Source organism: Sphaeramia orbicularis, chromosome 16 (assembly GCF_902148855.1).
Source record: "Sphaeramia orbicularis chromosome 16, fSphaOr1.1, whole genome shotgun sequence".
Taxonomy (NCBI): Eukaryota; Metazoa; Chordata; class Actinopteri; order Kurtiformes; family Apogonidae; genus Sphaeramia; species Sphaeramia orbicularis.
Window position 1 is genome coordinate 59,439,106 of NC_043972.1, and position 26,952 is coordinate 59,466,057.

The window sequence follows — 26,952 nt, forward strand, 5'->3', positions numbered from 1 at the left end:
CATGTTCTTCTGCTGTTCAGAGGCAGACGGCGCTGACCTTCAGCTGAGTCCTCACACACATTACACCACATTCTCTGTTCCTTTCTGTTTAAAGTGATCCCAGACTTTGGACATCTTTGGTCTTTTGCTGACGCTCTCCTCACTTTCTTCCATGGAACCAGTGTTTTAACTCTGAGTCATGTGCGTCACTGTTTACGGTCCGTGTAGAAAACGATCCCTGAGGCGGAACGCAAGGGACTGCTGAAACCAGATTAATAATTAAACCAATACTTGAGGCAGAAAAAATGATTTGAGGATTTGTATACTCAGATTACTCAAATTACTTGAATTACTTGAGTACTTGTTGCAGCTCCAGTTTGCTGTGACCTCACACAGTCCTCATATGAGCTCTCATTTTAAAGAACTGGATTATGATGCAGCACTAGTGGAAGGATCCTCCTGTGCAGTTCAGGAAATGTACGTATTTACCACAGAATCCACAGAACAGGAGTGTGTTCTGAAACTGGACTGGGTTTGTTTAGACCACGTACAGACAAAGGCACACACAAACTAAACCCCCACTGACCACCAGAGGGCCTCCAACTGCCCTGGACTGTCCCCCAGGAGCCCCTTAGGACCTGCTTTCCTTTCCTTTCCTTTCCTCATGTATATTCTGTTGACAGGACACCTGCCTCCTGACCCTGGTTTCACTGATGTCCAGCTGGACTCATGTGGATGCAGACTGACATCAGGCGTCTGTGACCTTTTGTTTAGATGGAAAAGTGAACAGAAACAGGGCCGGATCTACTAAGGTCCCGGTGGCGGCGGTGGCATACGTCTCTATTTTTTCTTTTGTCACTCCAAAAATGTTCACACAAGGTTGAAAAATGCGTTCTCTGCATCTCGTTTCATCATTTGGATGTCTCCTAACCAATTCCATGTGTGTAATTACACATCCAACTCATTCTCACCTCCTTTTGAGACGTGTTAAATATAGACACAGTTTCTATCAGCAAAATTTCTGTCAGGTTTGATAAATGACTTTGCTTGTGCAAAATTTAAATATTTACATTTTCTCCTCCCAGTACACACACAATTGCATGTAAACGCCCCATATTTCATATTCATTGTGGTAAATGTACTAACTGGATGCAGGCGCGCTATTTTGCACCTTTGAAAGATGCAACCTTTAGTGCACGCTGTTAGTAAATCAGTTTGGACATTTTTTTGCATGTGCAATGAGTTTGACACATTTTAACACATGCAAATTTTTAGTAGATCCATAATGTGACCAATGACTGACAGGGCACTGAGGTGGTGGGCCCCCTGGATCCAGTATTACTGAAGACCCCCTGGATCCAGTATTACTGAGGACCCCCTTGAGGCCTGGGCGGACCCTCATTCATCAGGAATGAAATTATAAATATACACAAAACATAAAACAATGTCAGTGTTTCATAAAGTAAAGTCAGACTCACATGAGTTACAGAGTTGGTATTAACGAACACCACACCTATAAGTTATGTAATAACAGGTGTGTTTGCACACAACAGACTTCACACTTTGACTTTAACCCTTTCATGTCTGATGTCCACATGTGGACCCATAGTTGAACTGATGTTCCAAAGGGTTCTAAAGATAATCTAGTCCAGACCACACGGGTTCAGTCTGTATAGACCCTCAGACACACAATGAACTAAAGGATCATGTTTCCAATATTGACAATTATTGAATAAAAATCTGTCTAAACTTTTTCTTTCCTGGGTCTGAGGAGGGAAAATATCTTCTGAATAAAACCATATTAAAAAAAAAAAAAAAAAATAAATAAATAAATAAATAAATAATGCATTTCAACTTTAGCCTAATTTGAGAAATAAAATCAAACTAAAAAAAAGTGTAGATCCTTTTTTTCATAATTCAAGCATGAAAGGGTTCAGAGTTTGGAGGATGTCATCTACATCTGTTTAGTAAGTTCAATAATAATAATAATAATAATAATAATAATAATAATAATAATAATGGATTAGATTTCTGAAGAAGTTTTCAAGGCATCCAATGTGCTTTACATTATTGATCCCTTATTGATTGGCTGTCACATTGACACTCTGCTGGTGGTAAATTACATGTACTGCATCACCAGCACATTCACAAATATTCACATATTATCCTGTTCCTCCAACAGGTTAAACTGAAACTTTTAAAGATTAAAAACATTTGAGAATATGAACAAATATGAAATATAATGAACACAGGTGACATAAAAAATAAATAAATCCCTACGTCCAGTGTATTACACAACAAATCCATACACATAATGAACACTTTCTGTGAATATTGTGTCATACAGCACTAAAAACCATAATAAACACATGCATGTTGTTTGGTCAGTGCAGTGATGACAGGGTCACATGACACAGCCTTCGTCTTATGACCCTGTGACTCCACTCATATTTTATAATTGGAGCAGAAAACCACAAAACGCTGACGTTTACTGCATTTTTCTGTCACTATTTTCAAGTAAAATCAGCTGTTTCCTCAGATGTTACATGGTCTGTGGTGATGACCAATAAAGAGGCTGAACGTCTGTCACAATCACAGGATCTTCTTCTGGACCTGAACAGTGTTTTCCTCCTCGTGCAGTTTTTCCATCGACTCCACAGAAGATGAGTTCTGGTCCACAACAGACCTTTGAATCCACCTGGAAATACCTCCACCAGTGGATTATTGAACCTTTAACCCCCTTTAACCCCTTTAACCCCCTTTAACCCCCTTTCTTAACCCCTTTAACCACCTTTAACCCCCTTTAACCACCTTTAACCCCCTTTTAACCACCTTTAAGCCCCTTTAACCCCCTATCACCACCCTTTAACCCCTTTAACCACCTCTTTAATCCCCTCTTAACCACCTTTAACCCCTTTAACCACCTTTAACCCCTTTAACCCCCTTTAAACCCCCTTTAACCACCTTTAAGCCCCTTTAACCCCCTATAACCACCTTTAACCCCCTTTAACCCCCTTTACGCCCCTTTAACCCCCTATAACCACCTTTAACCCCCTTTAACCCCCTTTAACCCCCTTTAACCCCCCTTTAACCACCTTTACCCCCTTTAACCCTTTAACCACCTTTAACCCCCTTTAACCACCTTTAACCCCCTTTAACCCCCTTTAACCACCTTTAACCCCCTTTAACCCCTTTAACCCCCTTTAACCACCTTTAACCCCTTTACCCACCTTTAACCCCCTTTAATCCCTTTAACCATCTTTAACCCCCTTTAACCACCTTTAACCCCCTTTAACCCCCTTTAACCATCTTTAACCCCTTTAACCACCTTTAACCCCCTTTAACCCCCTTTAACCATCTTTAACCCCCTTTAACCACCTTTAAACCCCTTAACCCTTTAACCCCCTTTACCACCTTTTACCTCCTTTAACCCCCTTAACCATCTTTAACCCCTTTAACCCCCTTTAACCACCTTTAACCCCCTTTAAATCCCTTTAACCTTTAACCCCTTTAACCCCTTAACCATCTTTAACCCCCTTTAACCCCCTTTAACCATCTTTAACCCCCTTTAACCACCTTAACCATCTTTAACCCCTTTAACCACCTTTAACCCCCTTTAACCCCCTTTAACCCCCTTTAACCACCTTTAACCCCTTTAAACCACCTTTAACCCCCTTTAACCTCCTTTAACCCCCTTTAACCCCCTTTAACCATCTTTAACCCCTTTAACCCCCTTTTAACCACCTTTAACCCCCTTTAACCTACCCCTTAAACCCCCCTTTAACACCTTTTAACCCCCTTTAACCACCTTTAACCCCTTTAACCACCTTTAACCCCTTTAACCCCCCTTTAACCACCTTTAACCACCTTTAACCCCCTTTAACCACCTTTAACCACCTTTAACCCCCTTTAAACCCCTTTAACCATCTTTAACCCCCTTTAACCACCTTTAACCCCCTTTAACCACTTTAACCCCCTTTAACCAACTTTAACCCCCTTTAACCACCTTTAACCCCACTTTAACCATCTTTAACCACCTTTAACCACCTTTAACCCACTTTAACCCCCTTTAACCACCTTTAACCATCTTTAACCACCTTTAACCATCTTTAACCACCTTTAACCACCTTTAACCCCACTTTAACCCACCTTTAACCACTTTAACCACCTTTAACTCACTTTAATTCCCTTTAACCATCTTTTAACCATCTTTAACCCACTTTAACCCCCTTTAACCACCTTTAACCCCCTTTAACCTCCTTTAACCACCTTTAACCCCCTTTAACCACCTTTAACCACCTTTAACCCCCTTTAACCACCTTTAACCCCTTTAACCCCCTTTAACCCCTTTAACCCCCTTTAACCACCTTTAACCCCCTTTAACCCCTTTAACCCACTTAACCTACTTTAACCCCCTTTAACCACCTTAACCCCCTTTAACCCACTTAACCTACTTTAACCACCTTTAACCCACTTAACACCTCAACCTACTTAACCACCTTTAACCCACTTTAACCACCTTTAACCCACTTTAACCCCTTTAACCACCTTTAACCACCTTTAACCACCTTTAACCCCCTTTAACCCCCTTTAACCCCCTTTAACCCCCTTTAACCCCCTTTAACCCACTTTAACCACCTTTAACCACCTTAACCCACTTTAACCACCTTTAACCACCTTTAACCACCTTTAACCACCTTTAACCTACTTTAACCACCTTTAACCCACTTTAACCCCCTTTAACCCCCTTTAACCACCTTTAACCCCCTTAACCACCTTTAACCCCCTTTAACCACCTTTAACCCACTTTAATCACCTTTAACTCACTTTAACCTTTGATCACATGTCATCATCAGTCATTAACCAATCAGCTTTATGGATGCTCCAGCCTGTACATGTTGGATCCAAACGTCAGCTCAAATGAACCCTTGAATCTTTTATAACGTGTTCAGGGTCAAAGCATGAGTCAGAACAGGACGATGACAGAGCTCCAGTGGATCTGCTTCAGTTTCAGATCCAGATCCACAACCAACAGCCTGACAACACCTCCATCTGACCCAGTGCATGGGTCTCATTTCTGGTCCACATATCTGATCCCACTTCAAATCTGACAGAGTCACTGACAGAAGAACTGTTCAGTCAGACAGAAGAACTGTTCAGACAGACAGAAGAACTGTTCAGACAGACAGAAGAACTGTTCAGTCGGACAGAGGAACTGTTCAGACAGACAGAAGAACTGTTCAGACAGACAGAAGAACTGTTTAGACAGACAGAGGAACTGTTCAGTCAGACAGAAGAACTGTTCAGACAGACAGAAGAACTGTTCAGTCCGACAGAAGAACTGTTCAGTCAGACAGAAGAACTGTTCAGACAGACAGAAGAACTGTTCAGTCGGACAGAGGAACTGTTCAGACAGACAGAAGAACTGTTCAGACAGACAGAAGAACTGTTCAGACAGACAGAAGAACTGTTCAGTCAGACAGAGGAACTGTTCAGTCAGACAGAAGAACTGTTCAGTCCGACAGAAGAACTGTTCAGTCAGACAGAGGAACTGTTCAGTCCGACAGAAGAACTGTTCAGTCCGACAGAAGAACTGTTCAGTCAGACAGAGGAACTGTTCAGTCCGACAGAAGAACTGTTCAGTCAGACAGAAGAACTGTTCAGTCAGACAGAGGAACTGTTCAGTCCGACAGAAGAACTGTTCAGTCAGACAGAGGAACTGTTCAGTCCAACAGAAGAACGTTCAGTCCGACATGAAGAACTGTTCCGACAGACAGAGGAACTGTTCAGACGGATAGAAGAACTGTTTCAGTCAGACAGAAGAACTGTTCAGTCCGACAGCAGAACTGTTCAGACAGACAGAAGAACTGTTCAGACAGACAGAAGAACTGTTCAGTCAGGACAGAGGAACTGTTCAGTCCGACAGAAGAACTGTCAGTCCGACAGAAGAACCTGTTCAGACAGACAGAGGAAACTGTTCAGTCCGACAGAAGAACTGTTCAGTCCCGACAGAAGAACTGTTCAGTCCGACAGAAGAAACTGTTCAGTCCGACAGAAGAACTGTTCATGTCCGACCCAGAAGAACCTGTTCAGACAGACAGAGGAACTGTTCAGACGGACAGAAGAACTGTTCAGACAGACAGAAGAACTGTTCAGTCGGACAGAGGAACTGTTCAGTCAGACAGAAGAACTGTTCAGTCCGACAGAAGAACTGTTCAGTCAGACAGAAGAACTGTTCAGTCAGACAGAAGAACTGGTGTACAGACTATGGAGCTGCAAAATCTGATTCACACTCATCTGACCAAGATCATTTTCACTTGTTCCATTGGCTGAGGTTTTTCTTTTTCTTTTCTTTTTTTTTTTTTTTTTTTGAATGCAGAAAAAAAAAAAAAAATATGATTAAGTGATTCCGTGTCATTTTAAGTGTGATGAGATATTTGGACTAGAAATGAGACAAACACACTTGGACAGAGTTTGATTTTTGCAGTTCACTGAAAACAAATGAACATCTGATGTAGATAAACTGACGTGAATTTGGAATATTTATGTTGAAAGATCATTTTTAGATTTATTTACTCATTCAGACTTAATCTTGTTCAGATTATTTTTGTTCCAGGAATGTTCCTCTTGTTCTGAACCCCACTGAGATATTACAACGAATTTAAAACAATATCTGGTATAAAACCAGCTCCACTGTCAGAGGATGAGGATGGAGGACACAGGAAGAGTTTACCCTCAAAACATTTGGACTGGATTAGACAGCTGGACCTAGAATAAATAATAATAATGAATAGAGTCATTACAATGTCATAAAACCATATGAAACTTAATGTGAACTTAACAAGTACATTCTCTTGAAACACATCTGACTGAGATTGGTTTCTTTTTGTGTCTTTTTTAAAATCTTATTTTAAAATAAAAACCCCTCCAAGAATGTCTCTATAAACTAAGACTGAAGGGTCAGTTCTCTTCAACCCTTACAGACCCAAATGTCCACCTTTAACCCTTACAGACCCAAACGTCCACCTTTAACCCTTACAGACCCAAACGTCCACCTTTAACCCTTACAGACCTAAACGTCCACTTTAAACCCTTACAGACCCAAAGTCCACCTTTAACCCTTACAGACCCAAACGTCCACCTTTAACCCTTACAGACCCAAACGTCCACCTTTAACCCTTACAGACCTAAACGTCCACTTTTAACCCTTACAGACCCAAACGTCCACCTTTAACCCTTACAGACCCAAACGTCCACCTTTAACCCTTACAGATCCAAACGTCCACCTTTAACCCTTACAGACCCAAACGTCCACCTTTAACCCTTACAGACCCAAACGTTCACCTTTAACCCTTACAGACCCAAACGTCCACCTTAACCCTTACAGACCCAAACGTCCACCTTTAAACCCTTACAGATCCAAACGTCCACCTTTAACCCTTACAGACCCAAACGTCCACCTTTAACCCTTACAGACCTAAACGTCCACCTTTAACCCTTACAGACCCAAACGTCCACCTTTAACCCTTACAGACCTAAACGTCCACCTTTAACCCTTACAGATCCAAACGTCCACCTTTAACCCTTACAGACCCAAACGTCCACCTTTAACCCTTACAGACCTAAACGTCCACCTTTAACCCTTACAGACCCAAACGTCCACCTTTAACCCTTACAGACCCAAACGTCCACCTTTAACCCTTACAGACCCAAACGTCCACCTTTAACCCTTACAGACCCAAGCGTTCACCTTTAACCCTTACAGACCCAAATGTCCACCTTTAACCCTTACAGACCCAAACGTCCACCTTTAACCCTTACAGACCCAAACGTCCACCTTTAACCCTTACAGACCCAAACGTCCACCTTTAACCCTTACAGACCTAAACGTCCACCTTTAACCCTTACAGACCCAAACGTTCACCTTTAAGCCTTACAGACACAAATGTCCACCTTTAACCCTTACAGACCCAAACGTCCACCTTTAACCCTTACAGACCCAAACGTCCACCTTTAACCCTTACAGACCCAAACGTCCACCTTTAACCCTTACAGACCCAAACGTCCACCTTTAACCCTTAAAGACCCAAACGTCCACCTTTAACCCTTACAGACCCAAACGTCCACCTTTAACCCTTACAGACCCAAACGTCCACCTTTAACCCTTACAGACCCAAACGTCCACCTTTAACCCTTACAGACCCAAACGTTCACCTTTAACCCTTACAGACCCAAACGTCCACCTTTAACCCTTAAAGACCCAAACGTCCACCTTTAACCCTTACAGACCCAAACGTCCACCTTTAACCCTTACAGACCCAACGTTCACCTTTAACCCTTACAGACCCAAACGTCCACCTTTAACCCTTACAGACCAAACGTCCACCTTTAACCCTTACAGACCCAAACGTTCACCTTTACCCTTACAGACCCAAACGTCCACCTTTAACCTTACAGACCCAAACGTCCACCTTTAACCCTTACAGACCCAAACGTCCACCTTTAACCCTTACAGACCCAAACGTCCACCTTTAACCCTTACAGACCCAAACGTCCACCTTTAACCCTTACAGACCCAAACGTCCACCTTTAACCCTTACAGACCCAAACGTCCACCAGTTCAACCGTCACTGAATCAGTTTTTGTCAAACGCATGCGGCTCATTTCAGAGTTGTGGGTACATTTCACATGGAGAAGGAAAACAAAATTTGGGAGTTTTTTTTTTTTGTTTGTTTCATGAAACTTTTGTATTTCATAGAACACACTTTAAATTGAACTTTTCTAGTATCTGCTGAGCTTAAACCTGTAACATTTAAAACTTTAACATGAAAAACAATGTAGTCACAGAACAATCTGTCAACTCTGTTGCAGACAAATTGGGTCGAATGCATAAAATTAACAAATGTCAAACAATTTAAAAGATTGTTTTTCCTTTGAGGTATTGTGTCTCTAAATCCATTAAGTCAATTTTTGGTCTGATTAGATAAAAAACTTTTTGTTTTGGAGTAAAAATATCAACACATTTAATTGACATGTTGCTTGCGAGGGTGTGCATTTTCTGTAAACATACAACATACAAATGAATGAAATACTCTGAAATGTCATTTAGGGAGAATGGTAGTTAGGACACAGCTGGTAATAAGTTTGTTAATAATAAAACATATCTGATAATTATTTTTTAAAGCAAAACCTTAAACAAACAGAGTTGACACTGATGTTAACCCTTTCATGCACAGTGGTCACTCCAGTGGTCACTCCAGTGGTCACTCCAGTGGTCAGTTCTTCTGCAGCTGTTCTCTTGTATATTCATGGGTTTGGTTGTTTTAGTTCCATATCAGCCAACACAGTGGACACTCATGCACCATCCCATAATAATACCCTGACATTCAGACCAGTACTGTAACTTTGCGGTTCTTGATAAACCTGCTCTGCATGAACATGTTTGAGTGTAAGTCAGTTGCAAATTGTTATTAGACTGTGACAGTTTTCTGAAACAAAAAGGTTTTTTTTTGCATATTATCTCCATGAAGTGAGTAATAACTAGTATTAGAGTTCACTAAAATGTGAGACAACAGCATCAGCTGCATTAACCCTCTGGTATCCTGTCCACTAAGGCCCTCACTAAGCACCAAGTGTGCCTTTTTAGCACACTGTGGAATCATGTCAAACAATGTTTCATACAGTTTGTTTTTAATTCTTTTACACTTTTTTCTATTTCATCAACTTGAGCCATAAACAAAAATACCAAATACTCAATAATTGTCACATTTTTTAACCCTTTAAATGCTGTGTTTGTAATGTAAACAAACCATTTTTTGATGCAAAAAACACAAAAAAATTATTTTTTTCAGTATACTACATAAAAAGTGGATCACATATTATTAGATTTTTTCATCCTGGCATATGTCAGTGATTAACTCCAACTTTGGTTAATCTGCATTATTATTATATTTGGCACTAGGTCAAATGTTCAAAAATACTAGCATCTATCACCAAGTGTGCGTAAAATGCACACCTATAAATCAAACTATTAAATATCATATATTGATTTATTTTTCTGCTCTAATTTGATTTTATTTTTGTAAATCCAGGTCAGCCCTAATCATACAGATCAAATGTTAGAAATAGTGCGTTTTAGGCACACTGGGCAGACAGATGCTAGTCTGGTCATTTTCTTTTGTTTACAATGTGCACAGTTTAGTTGGTGGACAGAATTTTAAAGATCATGCAAAAATGAACAACTTTTGAATTCTAACCTTATTTAAACTGTGAAAAATAATATGAAGTTTTTTAACATGAAGTGCAAAGTGTGCCTAAAAGGCGCACCCAGACACCAGAGGGTTAAAAATGTTTTTATTTCACAGTTTTCATACAGTACATCACTTTCTAATGATGGGTTTTAAATAAATGTGTGTTTGCTTCAAAAATTAAACACATGGTGTCCAGCTGAGATGACATTTTTGTAACTTCATGAAAAACAGGTTCATAAAAACATTTCACTTGCATTGTTTTTTTCACACTAAAGAGGAATAAAACACTCCAGAAAAAATATTGACTAAGGTTCTTATAATTCATGCATGAGGGGGTTGATGATATGTTCATAGATGTAAACACTTTCATTATGTAACAGTACTTTTTTTTTTTTTTTTTTTCTGTTCTTATGGTACTGGTCTGGCCCAGTTCAGATCCTAATGGGCTGAATGTGGAACCAGTTCAACAGTGACTGGATCAGTGTCTGTTCACAGCGTGTGTTCCATGTGTGAGCAGAACACATTCACACTGTTTACATCAGGTTGAAAACAGGAGGAATGCACATACAGCACGTAGGGCACGGACACAGAGCAGCACTGCGCATGTGCAGGTCAGGGTTAGGACCGGACCAGTGCGCCCCCTGGTGTCCAAACAGAACCAGGAACTGGAACTAACTGGACTGGACTGGAAAGGAGGGAGGGGTTATGAACAGGAAGCAGGTTCAGCCCACAAACCCACAAACCACAAGTCTGGACTGTCAGTCAGTTTAAAAACAAGAATGGGACTTTGGTTTTTTGTTTTTTTTTTTCACTTCTTATTTGTTTTATTTTGAACTATATTGCAGATATTTTAAATCTTACAGTAAAATGTGACTTGAAAGTTCTTAAAAACACCCAAAATGACAGTAATTAAAGCCAGAACTGTAACTATTTTTGATAAACTGACCTAAATGGTGCAAAAAGAACAAATTTCTACCAGTGAAATTTTGGAAGCTGAATCTGAAATGGACCAGTTTCAATAAAATGTGTTCAAATTATAATTACTGACATGTTTCTAAAATTTAGGGAAAAACAGGACATGATATTTTGTGATAGCTGATATTTTTTTCTCCATAAACAAGGTTTTATTCATGTACTACAGCAGGGCTGTCAAACTCATTTTAGTTCAGTTCCAAATTCAGCCTAATAGATCTAAAATGGGCCGAACCAGTAAAATAATGTAAATAATAGGATAAGAACTTATAAATAATATCAACTCCAAAGTTTTCTCTGTTTTTGAGTGAAAAAAGTCAAATTCCGTAATGAAAATCTTTACATCTACGAACCGTACTTGAACATAACATGAACAAATATGAACAACCTGACAATTCTTAAGAAAAATAAGTGCAATTTTAACAATATTACACCTTATTTTATCATTTATACATGTGCATTAAAACTTACAGATCACAGTGGATCTACAAACACACAAAACATGTAGTCACAGGCAGAATATTGTTAAAAGACAACACACTTCTCTTAAGACAGTTTAGGTTGTTCATATTTTTTGCGAAAGGTTAGTCTGTAATTGTAAACATTTTTTGTGTAGTTTTACTTTTTTGACACTAAAACAAAACAAAACAAAAAAAAAATATCTTCCTTTCATTATTTATAGGTTATTATGACAGTATTTTACTGGTCTGACCCACTTTAGATTGAACATCCTTGATTGTTAATATCTTCAGTGTAATGTTTACATTTCACACATTCATCCCAAGGGCCGAACTGGACCCTTTAATGGGCCAGATTTGGCCCCTGGGCCGCATGTTTGACACCTGTGAACTGCAGTATTATTTTTTGACTCACTGGCCACTTTATTAGGTACACCTGTTCTCTCCAACCTTTGTTTATTTGGAGTTTTATAGAAACTGGGCGATACAGAGTATCTTCACCCACACCTCCACCTGTGGTCTGACTCCACATTCCATGTTCAGGATAAGTTCATGATACTCCACCTCAAGAATGTTCTCACCATGAGCACTGAGATGCGTTCAAGGACCAGAGCAGTCTGAGGAAATGAGCAACATAATGATCTGTAAATTATGACAACTACAATGTTTTCTTTTTTTTTTGTATAAAAAATTAAAATTACATGAAAATGTTTACATTTAAAAACTATTCACATTTTTTTGTGAAAGGATCATTTCAACAAATCTGACCAACATGAACTGTCTTCAAATAAGTCAGTGTAATTGGACCAATATTCAGTCTGTTATTAAATCTTGTATGTATTTGTAGATCCACTGTGTCTGTACGTTCTAATGTACATGCATAAATGATAAACAGAGGCTGAATATTACAGAAGTGTATTCCATTCACACAAAAAAAAACAAATTCAGCTCTGTTTTTCTGAATTAATGAGATACTGTTTTCTGAAAAAAATAAAATTTGGCTCTGTTTTTACAAAATAATTATCTCGTTAATTCAGAAAAACAGAGATGAATTAAATTTTTTTCAGAAAACATTATTTTGTTTATTCAGAAAAAAGCCAATTTTTTTTTTTTTTACTTCTTTTTTCTCGCAATTACGAGATAATTATCTCGTTAATTTAGAAAAACAGAGCGGAATTTTTTTTTTTTTTTTCCAGAAAACAGTATCTCGTTGATTCAGAAAAAAGCTGAATTTTTTAAAACTTATTTTTTTCTTGCAATTACAACATAATTATCTTGTTAATTCGGAAAAACAGAGCAGAATTTTACTTTTTGTGTGAATGCAATAGCTTCCGTAGAATATTGCTAAAATTGTACTTATTTTCTTAAGACGTTTCAGGTTGTTCATGTTTTTCAGATTTTTAATGAAACTTTGTACATGTAAACATTATCATAATGTAATTTTCTTTTTTTTATAAATTGTTATTATCGTACTGGTCCGGCCCACATCAGTTCATATTAGGCTGAATGTGGAACTTGAACTGAACGGTGTTCTGGTCGATGATGGGATGAAAACACTGAACTTGTTCGTCCCACGTTTGTCAGATGAAACTATGTGCACAGTAATGACACCGACACTGAAGCAGAGTTATGTGAGGAATGAGGAGTTGATCTGAATGAGCCATTGTTTGGAATGAAAATGAATGATGAAGACGACTGTGTTTACTCCTGACATCGCCATGGAAATGCAAACAATGAGCAGAATGCAGTCCAGTCAGGTAGCAACTGGATAAGAACAGGAACTGGAATGTGACGGAACCACCCAGAACACAGGTGTCAAACATGCGGCCCGGGGGCCAAATCCGGCCCACCAAAGGGTCCAGTCCGGCCCACAGGATCAATTTGTGAAATGCAAAAAATTAAACTAAAATATGAACAATCCTTTTAGTTCAGGTTCCACATTCAGACCAGTTCAATCTAAAGTGGGTCAGACCAGTCAAATACGATCATAAGAACATAGAAATAATGACAGCTGCAAAAGTTTCTCTTTGTAAATGTAAATATTTTCATGTATTTACTCTAAAACAAAGTATAATTTTGCAAAAAAAAATGTGAACAACCTGAACAAATATAAACAACCTGAAATATCTTAAGAGAAATAAGTGTAATTTAACAATATTCTGCATGTTATTAAATGTTTTGTGTATTTGTAGAGCCACTGTGATCTGTAAGTTATAATGAACATGTGTAAATGATAAATTGAGGCAGAATATTGTTAAAATTGCACTTATTTTTTCTAGTTACCTCCGCCAGGAGGTATTGTGATCACTTTGCTTTGTTTGTTTGTTTGTTTGTTTGTAACTTTAGTGTAAAACTCTTCCGCCCATCTGTTCCAAATCTTCCCCACAGATAGGCCTAGGCCCTGGGACCAACCCAGTCCATTTTGGTCCCAGTAGGACAAAGTTCAAGGTCACAGCAAGGTCACAACATCTACAGTTTTCCATCTGTCATCATTGAGACATTTTCAAAAATTCATCAAAAATTCAAAACGACTCCGATTCTCCTCCAGTTGGATCCACCTGTAGCTTAGAACAGTCTCTTGTATCTGAAACTAAATTGTCCACATCCACTGTGGAATGTGGACTCTGTGGACGTTTACATTTAACATTGAAAATCCCATTTTCCACACATTTAAAATTAGAACTCAACTAATATTTATGTGAGTTGAATCTAATTGGACAGACACATGACTGGGACCAGATTCAACTGTTTCTGTGTATGGAACAACCTGGAAACTGTGGAATTTAAACAGAAACAGTCGATCCACACATGCACACTGTTCAGGGTGTTTGACAGAGGTTTGTGTTCTCTGAACACTTGTTTTTTATCTGTGTTCAAATCTGGAACAAATGGATGAATCTTAAAAAAGGCAGAACAGCGGTCACATGACAACATTCTGGAAACGACAAAAGCAAATTATTTCAAGTGCAAAAGGGTTTTTCAAGGCCGAAAGGGGGAAAGTACAGTAGAATTTGAATGGGCATGAGGTGGTTTCTATTTTTTGGGAGTTTATTGTGCTGCTTCCTTTAATGGATGTGACGGTAAATTAAATCATCTTCTATCTGGAAAATGAATGGAATGTGTGCAGGAAACACAAATACCCATGGACAAATGGAAAGGAACTGTTGACTGACAGAAAAAGAGTGGAGGAAATACAAGAAGGAAACAGAACAGAGACGGTTCAACAGCAGTTCAAGGTGAAACAACGTGGAAACAACCAAAGATTCAGGAAAAAGGAACTGATTAAATGAAAGAACAGATGAAAGAACAGAAGAGAAAAACCTGAGAGAGCAGCAAAACAGAGGAACCTGAGCAACACAAACATGTAGGAATTTGTAAGATAATGTGTTTTAGTCGATTTCTTTATGACTCTAAACCTGACTGTTTCACATCCGATTATTTCACATGAGGAGTTTCTGAAGTTGAAAGTGGTTTGAGTTTGGATTTGGAATGGTTTCAGTAGTTGTTTGGACAGTTGTTGAAATCAGCTGACTCTCCAGTGTCACGGAAATTGGATTCAAAAGCAAAGATAAAGAAATAATTCATAATAAATAATATTCTATTTATGGACTTACTGCTTTCCCCTCAGTGCACCACCAACACTGTTTCCAGTGGAAGTGCAGAGCGGCTGACCTCAACTGGGGATGTTCAGGTTCATTAAAAAAAAAAAAAAAAATTCAATCGCGTTGTTTTTTTCATGCCCAGAGAGGAATAAAAACACTCAGGCAAAAAATCTTGCTTAAGGTTTTCATAATTCATGTATAAAAGGGTTAAAAACTTGAATAAAGGAACAAGTTTCAGCGCTCCAGTTATGTTTGTGTCCACGGCATAGATGCATTCACTGTACACTTTATACCAGGGGTGTCAAACATGCGGCCCGGGGGCCAAATGCGGCCCGCCAAAGGGTCCAGTTCGGCCCCTGGGATGTTTTTGCAAAGTGCAAAAATTCCACAGTCTTGAATTGAATTAAGCAAAACAAAAATTTTAGCTTGAATTAAGGAAAAAAAACTTGAATTAAGCCAAAAAACCAAAATCTTCAATTAAGTAAAAAAAAAAAAAAACATTTTCAATTAAGCAAAAAAATAATAATAATCTCAAATTTAGCAAAAAATCTTCAATTAAGCAAAAAAAAAAATCTTCAATTAAGTAAAAAAAACATCTTCAGTTAAGCCAAAAAAAAAAATCTCAAATTTAGCAAAAAATCTTGAATTAAGCAAAAAAATTCTTCAATTAAGTAAAAAACATCTTCAGTTAAGCCAAAAAAAAAAAAAAATCTCAAATTTAGCAAAAAATCTTGAATTAAGCAAAAAAAAAAAAAAAAAAAATCTTCAATTAAGCCAAAAAAAATCTCAACTTTAGCAAAAAATCTTCAATTAAGCCCCAAAAAATCTTCAATTAAGTAAAAAAAATCTTGAATTAAGCAAAAAAAATCTTCAATTAAGTAAAAAACATCTTCAGTTAAGCCAAAAAAAAAAATCTCAAATTTAGCAAAAAATCTTGAATTAAGCAAAAAAAAAAAAAAAAAAAAATCTTCAATTAAGCCAAAAAAAATCTCAACTTTAGCAAAAAATCTTGAATTAAGCCCCAAAAAAATCTTCAATTAAGTAAAAAAAATCTTGAATTAAGCAAAAAAAAAAAAAAAACATCTTCAACTAAGTAAAAAAAATTTGAATTAAGCCAAAAAAACCCTCAACTTTAGCAAAAAATCTTCAATTAAGCCCAAAAAAAATCTTCAATTAAGTAAAAAAAAATCTTGAATTAAGCCAAAAAAAATCTAGAATTAACCACTTCAATTTTTTTCTTTGTTTTAGTGCAAAAAATAACATTAAATTACGAAAATATTGACATTTACAAACTATCCTGTGACAATAAAATGCGAATAACCTGAACAAATGTGAACAACCTGAAATGTCTGTATTAAATTCAGTCCAGTTTGAACTCTTTTCTGCCTGTTCCTCAGTGTTTAGTGTCTTTGTAGATCTGATCCAGAATGCACATGGACTAATGAGAAGTGGAGGAAGAATATTATTAAAACTGCACTAAATTTTCTTACATTTTTTTTATTTAAATTTCAGTTTTTTAGGTTTTTTTTTTTTTTTTTTTTTTTTTTGGATAGTTTATATAAGTAAGTATTTTCATAATTTAATGGATTTTTTTTACACTAAAACAAAGACAAAAATGTGGAGTTGTCATTATTTATAGGTTATTCTGTTATTATTTTACTGGTTCGGCCCACTGCAGATCAAATTTAGCTGAAAATGGAACTGAACTAACATGAGTTTGACAGCCCAGGTTTATATATTTATACATATAGAAATGTTCAGAGCTCTTACAGATTTTATTCACGACCATGAAAGTGTTGCTATAAAAGCTGTGTTAAATCCTAACAGTGGTCCAGTTACACAGTTCAGTAAACCGTATATTTTTGAAGTGAGAATATCGTGGTGGAAGACATAAACGTTGTGACTGCTCTGGGTAATTTTCTGAGGACTGGTTCCGTGTTCGCTGGGTTGGAACAGTGGCTTACAAAAGTGTTCGTACCCCTAGAACTTTTCCACATTAGGCCACGATACGACCACAAACATAAATATATTTTATCGGAATTTAATGTGACAGACCAACACAAAGTGGCATACAGTTGTGAAGCAGAAAGAAAATGATACACAACTGTATTTTTTTATTTTTTCTTACAAATAAGAACTGAAAAGTGCAGTGTGCAAAAGTATTCACCCCCTCTGAGTCAATGCTTTAAGATGAGATGTTATTTTCTTAAGTATTGACATTTATTTTCTGAGGGATAACTCGTTTATAATAAAGTTTGGGTTGGAGTCTGAACTGTAAATAAATGTGTGAAATGAAGCAGACAGTTATGAAGGTCTGACGGTTCTAACACTGAAGGAGTTTGGATTTAAGGGGAAATGAAGTGAATGTTTATGTTGTTACTGCATAAGGCCACTAGAGGGCGCCAGGTTATTTCTATAGGCATGATATTAGGGTGAAAGAGAGAAATGTATGTTCTATACAAGGTTCTAATACAGGGCCAGATTAACACTTCATTGTTCCCTGGGCAACAATATTCAAGGGCCCCATCATCACAACCCCAGGATCCCTATAATCTGGCAAAATACAGAGTAAGTTCCAGGAATATATGTAAATATACCCCATACTTCAATATCTAACTATCATCAAATGCATTTTGATGTACAAATGTGTAAATGCTCGTAGAACTACAAGTGCACCACTATAGCCTCTTGTCAAGGCCACTCACTTGCATATGATATGAAAACAAAACACATTAGCATCAGTATAATCTAAAATTGATCCACTACATTAAAAAAGAGGGAAGTGTCCTCCATTTTCCCAAAAAATAAATAAGAAACCATTTCCAAAGTATCCAGTATATATTTAAGAACACTTTTTGCCAACACAAATGTATTGAATCGTCAGAAAAAGCCCACAGACAAAACACAAACATAATCTGATAGACTCAGACATGAATTTTAAACAGAAATCCACTTGTCACCTCAGAATTCAACAAGAGAGTTAAAGTAAGTGCAATGTAAACATCGTTTTGATTCACGTACGTATGTCGCATAGTTCTTGACGTCTCACATCCCGCTCAGTGCACGCACGTTGATTTGCGTCACCGCTGATTCGCTTTTTGGACTGACCAATGAGGCGAGGGTCTCAGCTCACGGTCACAGACAGCAGGGTTTCTGTGCAGTGCAATGGCTCCGGGCAGCGGACAGTTTCATTTATAAGCAAAAGATAACCAGATATTTTCGTTGTGCCCGAGCTACCCAGGGCCCTTCAGACATCGCGGGCCCCTGGGCAATTGTCCAGTTGCCCATATGGTTAATCCGGGCTTGCTCTAATAGTTTTGGATTTTTCATTACAGTTTAGTTTATTTAGTTTTGACTTTTTTTTCTCTAATTCAGTTACTTTGATTTAGTTTTTAGAGCAGGTTTGATAGTTTTTATTAGTTTTTGTTATTTTCTAAATCCTTAGTTTTAGTTTGGTTTTAGTTTTTTTTATATCTTTTATCTTCTTCACTGTTGTATTCAAATGAATCCCAGACAGTCTCCATGTTTCCAGGTAGAGTGGGGACCAGAAGACGACTGGAAACCACAAGTGAACACAAGTGACGGAAAGTTAAATATCATATGGTGCCAAGCAGCTAAAATTGTTTGAGGAAAATAAATTGATTTCATATGAATCTGACATTGACAAAGACAAAATCCAAGGGAATTTTATCCATAATTTTTAAACATTTTAGTTAATTTTGTAAACACACAATACAGTTTCATTTAACTATCTTTTTTTTTTTTCTTTTAATTATAGTTTTTATTTATTTCAGTTAACAAAAATGTTTTTACAGTTGTAGTTTTCGTCATTTCGTTAGTTTTCGTTAACGATAATAACCTTGGTTCTATAGAGGGAGTTGTAACGTTGTGCTGGTTCTGCAATAAATCCCAGTCAGTGGGTGAGATGATGCAGTTTGGTGACTGATATGTGACGATATGACAATAAGTCTGAATCATTTATAAGCATTTTAGATGAAGGTGAACTCTACAAATGAAATACAATCACATCCATATCTGTATTGTCAGTTCAGTTCAGTTTTATTTGTACAGCCCAACGTCACCACACAGTCTCCTTACAGGACTTTACAGAAATTGTTGAATCGATAAAAAAACACAATAAAAATAACCAAACAGTTAATTAATGATGATGATGATGATGATGACATTCTATTTCAGTCATCACATAATACACCCAGTGTCAACGTTCTAAACATTACCAGCAGGTTAGTGAGTGAACAGGCCCAGGCAGAAGCAGAACGCTTCTATTAATGTCTGTCCTACAGAACACATTCAGCTACCTAGCATTCAGTATAGGAAAAAAAAACAACAACAACAATGCATACAGCCAAACAAACAAGCAAAACATTAAAAAAGTGAAATTAAACCAGAAAAATAGAAAACATAACCAACCAAATTAATGGAAATTTAATGTGGAGTCGAAAATAAATTATTTACTTATTACTTATTAGATCTTAACAGTTGGATCCTTCAAAAATTGCCCTACGTACCATTTTTTAAAATATCAAAAATGAGTTCCACATTCTTAAATCCATGCTGGCCTCATTCCACACTGTAAAAAATGACTGTAGAATTAACACCAAAAAGTTATAAAATTGCAACATAAAAAACTTTAAATGGCAATACAATGCAAAGTTGTTTATTTTAAAAGATTTTGTGTTAAACGATTAAATCAAATATAGCTGTAGTTTTTACAGGAAGAGTATGTGAACAAAAGCAGATCTGTATGTAGAAATGATGGATTTCTACTGTTTTTAGAAAATAAAACTGTACATTGAAAAACAATGAGGTGCCGTTTAAAGACCATAATGTTGAAATAACGGCATATTTGCCTATATACATATATATATATATATATTTATATATATATATATATATATACACACACATACACACACACATATATATACATATATATATATATACATACATACATATATATATATATATATATATATATATATAAGTTATAAAAAGTAAACATTTACAATGTCACATTTTAAATTTGTAAATGAATGGGTTGGTAGAGTTGGTAGAGCGGCTCGTCCAATAACCAAAGGGTTGGTGGTTTGAATCCTGGCTCTGACTGTCCATACGTTAAAGTGTCCATGGAAGACACTGAACCCTAAATTGTTCCCAGTCGGACCTGGTGGTTTTGGAAAGTGCTTTGGACACCATGAAGGTGAAGAAAATGCACTAGATAAGTGCAGTCCATTTACCATTTAAATCCAGTGTTAAATCTACATGTTTAAAATGTTAAATCTACATGTTTAAACTGTTAAATCTACATGTTTAAAATGTTAAATCTACATGTTTAAACTGTTAAATCTACATGTTTAAAATGTTAAATCTACATGTTTAAACTGTTAAATCTACATGTTTAAACTGTTAAATCTACATGTTTAAAATGTTAAATCTACATGTTTAAACTGTTTAATCTACATGTTTAAACTGTTAAATCTACATGTTTAAAATGTTAAATCTACATGTTTAAAATGTTAAATCTACATGTTTAAAATGTTAAATCTACATGTTTAAAATGTTAAATCTACATGTTTAAACTGTTTAATCTACATGTTTAAACTGTTAAATCTACATGTTTAAAATGTTAAATCTACATGTTTAAAATGTTAAATCTACATGTTTAAACTGTTAAATCTACATGTTTAAACTGTTTAATCTACATGTTTAAACTGTTAAATCTACATGTTTAAAATGTTAAATCTACATGTTTAAAATGTTAAATCTACATGTTTAAAATGTTAAATCTACATGTTTAAACTGTTAAATCTACATGTTTAAACTGTTTAATCTACATGTTTAAACTGTTAAATCTACATGTTTAAACTGTTAAATCTACATGTTTAAACTGTTTAATCTACAGGTTTAAACTGTTAAAAATACATGTTTAAACTGTTAAATCTACATGTTTAAACTGTTAAATCTACATGTTTAAACTGTTTAATCTACATGTTTAAAATGTTAAATCTACATGTTTAAACTGTTTAATCTACATGTTTAAAATGTTAAATCTACATGTTTAAAATGTTAAATCTACATGTTTTAAACTGTTCAATCTACATGTTTAAACTGTTAAATCTACATGTTTAAAATGTTAAATCTACATGTTTAAACTGTTAAATCTACATGTTTAAACTGTTCAATCTACATGTTTAAACTGTTAAATCTACATGTTTAAAATGTTAAATCTACATGTTTAAACTGTTCAATCTACATGTTTAAACTGTTTAATCCACATGTTTAAACTGTTAAATCTACATGTTTAAACTGTTTAATCTACATGTTTAAAATGTTAAATCTACATGTTTAAACTGTTTAATCCACATGTTTAAACTGTTAAATCTACATGTTTAAACTGTTAAATCTACATGTTTAAAATGTTAAATCTACATGTTTAAAATGTTAAATCTACATGTTTAAAATGTTTAATCTACATGTTACTCCGTAAATATGTTTACAGTTGGATGTGTTTTTACAGTATTGTTCTGGAAACCACAGCTTCCAGTTTTTTTCCGTAAAAACAACAGGATTTTTTTTACAGTGCATAGTTGAACTCCAACAACAGGTATACATCTGCTTTTAGTCTCTTTTCTAGTTTTTTGTACAACAAATTTACAAACATCTTGCAAATCCTATTTAGACTCATGTGTTGAGAAGAACCTTTGTACACACACAGGGAGTCACTTTAATTTTACTTTATACATTATTTACATTATTTTATAGTAAACCAAATCATTAAATTTCATCATATGGGATTTCATAAACAATTCATTAGCATGTTCATAGTAACCAGCCTTATTAATAATACGTATGGGTCATTTTTGTAGAAGGACGATAGTATTTACAGTTGTTTTATACGTCCAGCCCCACACTAACACAATATGACACATAAGGAAGTAGAAGTGAACAGTAAATTATATGGAGTGCCTTATGGTTCAGTATATGTAAATATATAATATATAATCAGTTTGTAAACAGTCTGTGAAGCAAATGGATCAACGTCCCGTCCTTAGACCCCCCCTTTCTTGGCAAAGAAAAACTCCAAAAAACCCAGTGGAAAAAGAGACACCTGAGGGAGAACCACAGTGAAGGACAGACCCAGACTGGAGATGAACCAGGACTGATGGACGTCCATCTGATGGTGGAGGTCCAGTCTGTAAGGGTGGAGTAGGGTGGAGGTCCATCAGACAGGTGAGGGTAAGGGAGGGGGTCTGGGGTCAAAGGTCAGGACAGGTCAGACATTCTAAACCAGGGCTGTAGAACTTATGTTCTTTCAGGTTCCACATTCAGCCTGATCTGATCTGCAGTGGGCCGAACCAGTAAAATAAGAACAGAAGAACCTGTAAATAATGACAACTGCAGATTTTTGTCTTCATTTTAGCGCAAAAAACCCCAAATAAATTATGAAAATACTTACTTTTATAAACTATCCAAACAAAAGAGATGTGAATAACCTGAAAAAACTGAAACTTCTAAGAAAAATAAGTGTAATTTTAACAATATTCTGCCTCCACTTACCATTTCTACTTCATCAGATCTACAAAGACACTAAACACTGACGAACAGGAAGAAAAAAGTTAAAAATTGGACTTAATTTTCTTTAGACATTTCAGGTTGTTCATATTTGTTCAGGTTATTCACACTTTATTGTTACAGGATAGTTTGTAAATGTGAATATTTTCATAATTTAATGTTATTTTTTGCACTTAAAGACAAAAATTTGAAGTTTATAGACATAATGTAATATTTTTTCACATCAGACTGAGAACAATCTGCAGTCATTTCTTTTTGTGGGTTCTTCTGCTGTTCTTATTTGACTGTAGATCATACTGGTCTGTATGTGGAACCGACATTAAAATGAGTTCCACAGCCTGGACTGTGGAATTTATACACTTTGTAAATTCATCCCAGGGGTCAGACTGGAACCTTTGACGGGATGCATTTGGGCCCCGGGCCGCATGTTTGAGACCCCTGTTCTAAGCAGTAATCCCACTGACAGATACTGGGCTTTACAGACAAACCCTAACACCCCCCCCCCCCCCAACAGTTACACCGACCTCTAAAATTACTCCACTGTCATCGATGGTTGGATCCTCTAAGACGTGATGAAAAGGTCGTTCTTCAAACTTTTCCATCCTTAATCAGACCTCAGTTCAAATGCTGCCTGCTGTGTCAGGTTTTTATTGACAGGTGTGTACGAGTTTGACTTTTACAGTTTTGGTTTATCGAATAAAACTCCATTAAAAACTCTACTGTAGTTGTGGTTCCTATGCTCCAAAAATAAAACTGGAACTTGACTTTGTTATGCAGCACATTGTAGCATTTACCATTTTAACATGTTATTAGGCTAGCATTTAGCATTAGCTCACCTCGTACCCCTCAAGTTCCCACAGCTCCGCCTCCTTTGTCCAAATATGGTCACATTTTGCACCATAAAACCAACATAATGGCATACTGATAAGCGTTGTAACATGTAAATATGGAAAACCTCCCTGATTTTCACTGACTTTGTTTGTTATTCAGGAGTCGGTCCTCCACACAAACAGCTCTTCTCTGTGATAAGTTATGGAGTCTGTACTTAAAGCTTCCTCGTGTGTATTGATGGATGTTTGATCGGTCTTTCTATCATCTTATGTTTTAAGTGATCAATGAATGATCAAAAGAGGGGAGTGTGATGATAATTTTACATATATTCTATATTACATGTCATATATCCGATTGTTTGAAGTCTGTATTATATGAGACTGTCTGTAATCCTGTTAGACTACTGGTTCTAGTGCACTCTGGTCAGGGACTCATGGACACCTGTTTTCACTGAACTTATCTCTTCCTAACGCCCACATATTCTAATCTAGCACACAAAGCTGCACAGACAGGAAATGATCTGTTTTGTGTCTTCTATAAGGGACACAGGGACGGTCTGTATTCTTTGTACACTCATGCAGACAGTGTTGCCTCTGTACGACCTTGAAGCTTCAGTTAAAATACACAGAAAGACACTGATCGTATAAAGACCATTTTATTCTGAGGCAAGGTTCTAATAGTTTGGGATTTTTCATTATAGTTTAGTTTTATTTAGTTTAGACTTTTCTTTCTCTAATTCAGTTGGTTTTAGTTAGTTTTTAGAGCAGGTTTGATAGTTTTTATTAGTTTTCATTTTTTTCTAAATGCTTAGTTTTAGTTTAGTTTTAGTATTTTTAGTATTTAATTTTAGTGGTCTCTTTTCTCTTCTTCTCTGTCATCGTATTCAAATAAATCCCAGACAGGACTCTGCTGCTTTCTCCCAACTTTAGTCTCCATGTTTCCAGGTAGAGTGGGGACCAGAAGACGACTGGAAACCACAAGTGAACACAAGTGACGCACCCTTAAATATCATATGTGACAGCAGCTAAAATTACTTGAGGGAAATTAACTGAAACTGTATTGTGTGCTTATAAAACTAACCAAACCAGATAAAAATTATGGATAAAATTCCCTTCGTTTTTGTCTTTGTCAATGTTGGATTGATATGACATCGATTTGTTATATATTTTTTCTTTTAATTATAGTTTTTATTTATTTCAGTTACCGAAAATGTTTTTGCAATTGTAGTTTTCATCATTTTGTTAGTTTTCATTAATGATAATAACCTTGTTCTGAGGATGAATGAACACTTTTTTACACAACTATATATATATATATATATATATATATATATATATATATATATATATATATATATATATATATATATATATATATATAGTCCACATGTCATTTCCTCATTTCCTTTCTCCTTCCTTCCTTCAGTGTATTTCCCACTTGTATCCATTCTCTTTATGAGCTCAGGTCATGATATGACTTGTCACCACTAGATGGCAGACATTCCTTTTTTAAATGCCCACACCAGTGCATCACTGAACTGAACTGAACTGAACTGAACTGTTTTTATTTACTTCCACTACATCAGATGACTAACACCCCTACCCACCTGTGATATTAACTGTATAAGTACATCAAATCAAATCAAATCAAATCAAATTGTATTTATATAGCGCCAAATCATAACAAAAGTAATCTATTGACACTTTACATACCGAGTTGGTCGAAACCAGACTCTGAGCCAAGTTACAGAAACCCAACAGAATCCTCCAGGAGCAAATACTTAAGCAGTACACTGGTACTGATGCCTTTTCTGTCAGATAGTGGTAGATAAAGTATTTATACCCTTTACTTACACACTACTACTCATACCACACTGTTCAAATACTCCATTACATGTAAAAGTAATCCATTCAGATCCCTCTGTGCTGTTATGAACATGTACTATCAGTAAATGTAGTTAAAGCAGTGAATGTGCAGTAAAATGGTCCCATTCACTGGATTATTATTATGTGTAACATTCATCTGTATGTGACATGTAAGTGATGAACTGGTTTAATGTTGAGTTCATTTGAATGACTTCATGAACTCCAGGCTGTTGAATTTACACTGTGACATCATGTTTTATCAGACCAACGTATGTTTGTAGCATCGCTGTCCTGTGAGAACCTCATATGAGCTCAGTACAACAGACTTTATTCCAACACACTGTGAATGAAGAGATGATTCAGATGAAGAGTGAGTGAATGTGAAACAAAAAGAGAAGTGAGTGAAGAAGTGAAGAACTTAGAATTTATTTATTTAGAATAAGTGTGGGAACGTTCATAAGAGACGGGCTCATGTGTGTCAGTAAACATCAGTGTCAGGCAGAGGAAAGGAAGAAGTGTTGACAAAGCTTAGACGGATATTAAAGGAAAACATTATTATTATTATTATCATTATTATTATTATTATTATTATTATTATTAGACAAAAGTCTGAGAAAACCAAGAGAAAAAGAAGGAGAAAAAAAAAAACAGGTCATGGAAGTCTGTGATTTAAGGATCAGAGGAAAATTACAGAACAGGTTCTGTTTCCACAACTCTGGGTTAAAGTTAGGGTTAAAGGGTCAGAGGTCAGGGTTAAAGGGTCAGGGTTAAAGGGTCAGGGTTAGAGGGTCAGGGTTAGAGGGTCAGAGGTCAGGGTTAGAGGGTCAGGGTTAAAGGGTCAGGGTTAGAGGGTCAGAGGTCAGGGTTAGAGGGTCAGGGTTAGAGGGTCAGGGTTAAAGGGTCAGGGTTATAGGGTTAGGGGTCAGGGTTAGAGGGTCAGGGTTAGAGGGTCAAGGTTAGAGGGTCAGGGTTAGAGGGTCAGGGTTAAAGGGTCAGGGTTAGGGTCAGGGTTAGGGTCAGGGGTCAGGGTCAGGGGTCAGGGTTAGGGTCAGGGGTCAGGGTTAGGGTCAGGGGTTAGGGTCAGGGTTAGGGTCAGGGGTCAGGGTTAGGGTCAGGGGTTAGGGTCAGGGGTCAGTGGTCTGATCACAGGCTGAGTTTAGAGTGGACTCCTTTTGCTCCAGGTTTTGTTTCTAATGCATTAAATCAGTTCCGCTCTTATTGTTTTTAGAACACAAAGGCCTAGGCCAAATTCTGCTGATTTTATTTTTTTTTTTTTTTATAATTACACATAAAATGTAACATTATTTCAAGGCTTTGGAAAAGTAACTGGCTCTAAAACTCTTTTTTTTTTTTTTTTTTTTATCTATGCCTAACTCCATATCCAGAAAACGACTGTAAATAA

The 26,952-nt window shown here is 36.4% G+C and overlaps 1 long non-coding RNA gene across 1 annotated transcript; it reads left to right on the forward strand.

The window, feature by feature from the left end:
• The first annotated feature begins 5,035 nt into the window (after positions 1-5,035).
• Positions 5,036-23,057, forward strand: LOC115436380 (uncharacterized). Its single transcript, XR_003937808.1, has 3 exons — positions 5,036-5,133; positions 13,303-13,304; positions 23,048-23,057. It is a non-coding gene; the product is annotated as an uncharacterized LOC115436380 (long non-coding RNA).
• Positions 23,058-26,952: the final 3,895 nt, after the last annotated feature.